This window comes from Centropristis striata, chromosome 5 (genome assembly GCF_030273125.1).
Source record: "Centropristis striata isolate RG_2023a ecotype Rhode Island chromosome 5, C.striata_1.0, whole genome shotgun sequence".
NCBI classification, from domain to species: Eukaryota; Metazoa; Chordata; class Actinopteri; order Perciformes; family Serranidae; genus Centropristis; species Centropristis striata.
This window is the reverse complement of record NC_081521.1, coordinates 38,991,300-38,997,524: the sequence shown is the minus strand read 5'-3', so window position 1 is coordinate 38,997,524 and position 6,225 is coordinate 38,991,300.

Below are 6,225 nucleotides of genomic sequence, written 5' to 3'. Positions count from 1 at the left end.
CCCTGAACCCTGAGGACTAACTCACATTAATATTAACCATGTGAGGCTGTATTAACATTAGCATACAGTGCATATGTCTTGAAAATCTAATCAAATATTCAATAAATACAAAGCTTCATGTGTGGGTTTTTAAAATTAAACCTATTCATCACAAGCAAGTTTCTTTGTCTCAGCTGCGTGTTTCTCTCTGCAGTCCCATTATCTGGTCATGTGTGTGTCTGCGAGTACTGTATTTTCAGAAAAGGGCATCCATGCGTGACGATGTACATGTGAATTGGTGTATGAATGTGTGTCAGTGTGTGCTGTGTATACTAAGCAGTTTATCTCGTCTGCTCTGCATATTTTCTCGTTCCCCAAGTGCAGCGAGGTGAGCCAGGTTCAGCAACACACCGGCGCTCAGCACTGGACTGCTGGAATGATAAGACCCCTCGTGTCCCTGCTAGAGGTAAATAGCATCCCCTGGTACAACTATTCACCCCCTCCCCTAATCCCCCATATCATGACACCCCCAGAAACCCTTATTTACTCACACTGCACACCTTCAGCAGATCTAACCCCCACCTCTTGATGCCCACGTGCTCCGTGTGGCACACCCTGAGGGCATGTCAGGAGCCAGCGCTCTTCTAGCGGTTTAATTAGGCAACCAAGCCTGGCATCCGGGAATATGGGGGGAAGGGAGCAAAGGCTGGGGCACATGAGGTGCTTGGGATGGGGGTCGACTGTAGTTAGGAGTTGGGGGGAGAGGGTTGCAGTTGGAGATGTGATGTGCACATCTGTATAACAGCTAAACACAGTCATATCTGTGCCATCCAATCATGAGACCCCAGAATAAGTCTGTTTCTAGGGCTTCAGAACGAGTGAATGTTTGCTGATCAGTGCAGCACCAAAACACTATATTCAGTTCACAAACTAATTTACTGACTAAATTGAGAGGATCCGTTTGGCTCGCCACTTCAAACAATTTTCGGGGGAAGACTTGATTTCATATTTAAATATATTGTCCAATATCTACCATAATTATTTTATTTCCCGATAACCAATTTGGCTCCCAAAATGTCTACTAACTAAGAAGACTACAACATGACCATCATTTATAGTGCATTAAGTTGTAAGATCTTCCTGTTTTTTTGTCCAAAACCTGTAGATCAGAACACTATTTAGCACTTTTAAGAAATTGCTTTTAAACTGCAGGATTACTATGGACCACAATCTGTGTTCTTTTCTTTCTTTTTTTTGCCAAAACATTTGTTCCGATTGGTCTTAAGTCTAGAAATGAGGTACAGATATATATATATATATTAGGGCTGTCAAATGATTAATTTTTTTAATCGCGATGAATTGCAGAATTTCCATAGTTAATCGCGATTAATCGCATTTTGAATTACATGTTTAAAATTCTGTTATTTCGCATTTAAAGGCAGTTTTAAGCCCATAATGTAAATCATTTGTTACCATTGTGTCTTAAATGGGAATCAAATGAACACAAAGAAAGAATCTCCTTTTTGACCTTTTGTATTTTCTTTCAAAAAAGTGCCATGTAGACGAACTTAATACACTGTCTACTTCTAATACAGTTTTTCAAATAAAGTACCACTTGTCTATTTCAAAATAAAAAATACAAAAATACAGCTTAAGCAAAATGCTACAACAGTGTGGTCATGAAACCATGGCTTAGAGGCAGGAAACAACTTCCAAGTATTAAGAGGAATAAAGTAACATAGTGCTTACTTTGAGAGATTCAATATATCAGGTCACTCTGCTTCAAAAATAAATAATAGCAAAAAGACTTGCGATTAAAAAAATTAACGTGTTATGGATTGCATTAATCTAATCTCGATTAACGCGTTAACACTGACAGCCCTAATATATATATATATATATATATATATATATATATATATATATAAACAGTACAAATTTGAAAGTATAAGAAAATATATGAAAAATAAGGGGACTATTACAATTTTTTCATATGAAATATTTTTTCCTACAGTGCATAATATTATGTGTGTAAATCTTTGAAATTCAACTTGTTATGAGTTCCCAGCAAATAATTGATTGGCACCGTAGTTTCTGAGATATAGGCATTTTCTTATCATACTATATTTAGTCTTTGGACACATGGGACTGCTGTTTTTTTCCTAAAACATTCCTAAAGAGAGTATTCCAAAAACAGTCGTCCGAAGTCCATACAGATATAGTATTCAAAGAAAAACTAACTTTCAGTGCAGCACCAAAACACTATATTCAGTATGAAAAGTGTATGAACATTTGTTCCGATTGGTCTTAAGTCTTGAAATGAGGTACAGATATATATATATATATATATATATATATATATATATATATATATATATATATATATATATATATATATAAACAGTACAACTTTGAAAGTATAAGAAAATATATGAAAAATAAGGGGACTATTTTTTCATATGAAATATTTTTTCCTACAGTGAAATGTGAAATGTTTAGTAGTAGTAGTAGATTAATAGTAGCATTAGTAGTAGTAGTAGTATTCAAAGAAAAACTAACTTTCTAGCCAAATTGTTTTTTGGAAATTTCTTCAGATGTAAGCAAGGGCAAGCCCAGAAAACACTTCCACCAAAGGAAATTCAAACTTAAAATTCAAATTTAAACTGAAAGTCTTGTGGGCAAAGGAGTTTGCCAGTCCTCTTGACCTCTTTTAACTGTGATCAATAGTCAGCTGTTAGTGATCACAGTTAGGTAATCGCCATCAGTTACACAACACAGTTCAGCTTCCTGATCTGAAGAATCATTAACTGGCAGTGACACAAACATTCAGGGCCATAAATATTTTGATGGTATGAAAATATATGACATTAGGGTAAAACTGTATCTATACATTTTTTCTCTTGTAAGACATTTTCCCAGCTTTAAATGCTAAATGTTTTCCTCAAGCAGATTAAAGATACAGTTTTTTTCCCTTGCAGCTGTAGTGCTATTAATCAATATTGATAGTTTTGGTGTGAGATGTGTGGTCCACCTTCGCCTGAATATAATGGAACTACATATTTGAGGGAAGGCAAATATCTCCATGCCTGATAATCCAACACTGGTCAACTCAAACCAAAATGATCTCGACTGATAAATAAAACTGCAGGTGAGAAAAAAAATATTGAGACTATTTTTTATTTTCAGGTGAAACGTCCCTTTAAACATGCATATAACAAAGTAGTTGAATGGACTTGTGTTTAAAAATCTTTAATTGTTTGTATTAAATGTTCATCACTGATTGTCTGCTTACATTTCACTGCAGAAACAATACTATGCTAACAAGCATATTTTTGAGATTCAACTGGTGCAGTAAATCCTCTCTCTTTGCATAACTAGCTCGGGGCAACTGTAGACTTATTGTATAAGACAAGCTCTTAATAGCAAACAGTAGTGTAGTCATGGAAACGGTGAAGCTCAAAAGTATCAAGACAGTATTTTTGTGTGTGAGTGACTTCTGTCAGCATTTGGCAGAGACACAAATGTAATGGGGATTGAATACAAAATAACACAACCTTGATATTTCCTTAATATTTCTCTCATACTGTCTGTGAATAGACCTGAATGGACCCTCTGTCTGAAACACTCCATTTTAACCCACTGAAGCCTGGAAAGCGGATTTTGTAGTATTTGTATAAGCTCTCAAATACTTTTTGAATTTCATTTCTATCTGCTACAGAGGCTGAAAAATCTATTATATAGTAGAAGCGTTGACACTTCTGTTGAATTTCCAGAAAAACTTCAGGTTTTAGGGGCTTATTTTAAAATCGCCCAGAGGTTTTACAGGAAGTTTTAGGCATCAATGGGTTAATGCAAGTCTCTTTGTTTGTATATTCTAATGACTTCCTGCCAAATCTGAATGGCTTGTTGAATCCATGTTTTCTGATCTATGCAGCCTTCAAAAACTAAATCAACAATTTGTAGGATGGTCGCAAGTGGAAATGTATGGACCTGAAAAGTGAAGTCAATGCAGTGGTGCTAAAACCTGCAAATCCTCAACTGGCCTCTGAGGGCTGGCTCTGAAAGGGAGTCATGCTAACAGAAGGTTTTGGTCACTAATTTCCTCCCATTTGACAACTGTGTATAATTAGGGACCGAGCACTAACGGTGCAAGGACCCTATTGTAATTGAAGGGATTCTTATTATTATTATTCATCTCCCAAATGAATTGCCTTTTTGGAGCCTTTATCATACTCAAAAACTCCTGATATTTGGAATATACATTAATCTCTTGTGAAATTTACGTATTCTAATGGTCCTGGGAATGGGCGTGGCACAATGGCTCACCAGCGCCCCCTACAAACTTTTCTACCGTGAAGGCATTACTCCTACCCATTAAACCCTATCCACTTCTAACTTGGTCAGTGTCATCATGAGGCCTTTGGGATGAAACGTACTCAAAACATGGCGGCAAAATATGAAAACACGAGACTGTATAACTTGACTATACATTGTCCAATCTGTCCCTAATTTCTCACACGTGATGAGGGTCCACCTCTGAACACACCCACATGTCAATATTGATACACTGTCATAGCGTCCTCCGCTGGCAACAGGAAGTAACAACTTTTATGCCTAGCCCCAGCAGCAAGTTTCACGTACAGACACAAAATTTGGTACACACATGCTTCATGTGGAGACGCACCAAAAAGCCTCTTGGACCCATACCTCAAACCCAACCGGAAGTCCGCCATCTTGGTTTGAAAATCGCAGCATTCATCGTTTTTGGCCATTTCCAGTTTAAATTAAAGCTTTATTATGCCTAATTAAGGGTGTGGCCTCTTTGAGCGACAGGCTACAGGTGGTTAGCTGCTCCCCCCTGCCTTCAGCTCAGTCATACGCCACCTCTTTTCCTATTTTTTTGGATTAGCCGGGAGTTGGGAAAGTGTCAGGGCTTCCAAAGATGGCGACAGCTGGAATTACCCACTTTAAGCTTTATTTCGGCTCTCAGAAGCAAATGAGTGATGTCATGGACACTACATCCATACAGTCTATGTTTGGTAGCCACTACAGATACCCAAATGTATGTGCACAAGTACTGAAAAAAATGGGTTTTTCATGATATGTATCTCTAATCGTAGCTGCATGATATTTAGGCGTTAAAGTTTCAGGACCATTTTATCATGCATACTGGTAAACTGACAGGAATTCATTATTCATTTCATGTGCAGCTTTCATCCTCAGACTTTTATCCAAACTTGTAAATCAGAGAAAAGAAAGAAATGCTAATAGCCACGATTCAGCGCATAAAATACAAATCTGACTTTTACTGTCTAACCAGTCTATTGTTTTCTTCTCCTGTATCTTCCCGCTTTGTGTTTTTTCATACCATCAACTTTGATCTGTTTCTGCTGAAACTGTTTCACCTTCAGAAGGGCTCCATAAATCTCTCTTGATCTCCCTGTGGATGAAAAGGCAGGTCCAGAATATGAATCAGCGTCAGGGCCAATCCGAACTGTAGTCAGGCATAGCAGCATCTAAAATGTCTTTTATCTGTCTGCAGGAACATGTACACACACATACACACCAGAGGATGGTTTAGATTACAGGAAAAACATAGTCTTGTTTCTGCGCAAACAGCACTTCATGAATGTTAATTTGCTGCAGAGGATAGTGATTTTAACTGGTACTGAGAAGGCAGACCTATTTCATCATGGCTGCACTATAACTAGTCTGAGAGTCAACAATTGACTGGTAGACCTTTTAATGTTTTCTTTATGATTGCATTTCCCAATCTCCATTCTTTTAAAGTTTAAATCTTACAGTAGATATCCCAGATAGGTGCTACTAATTGTTCTCTTGTTATCATTATATATATGACATAGATAGATAGATAGATAGATAGATAGACCATAAATTCCTACCCTACCTATAATTTAAAACCAGTAACATCAGTAACGACTTGGTATAATAATAGCAACTTAATAGTAATATCAGACAAGTTTTGCCTCTTTTATTTGGCAGAAAGTAATTAGAAAATTGAAGAATCAGTGATCCTCAACATTTACTGTTTCAGATTTAAGACAGTTGCAGAACAATAGGATGGATAGACAGAAAGAAAGAAAGAAAGAAAGAAAAATAGATAGATAGATAGATAGATAGATAGATAGATAGATAGATAGATAGATAGATAGATAGATAGATAGATAGATAGATAGATAGAAGGATGGATAGACAGAAAGAAAGAAAAATAGATAGATAGATAGA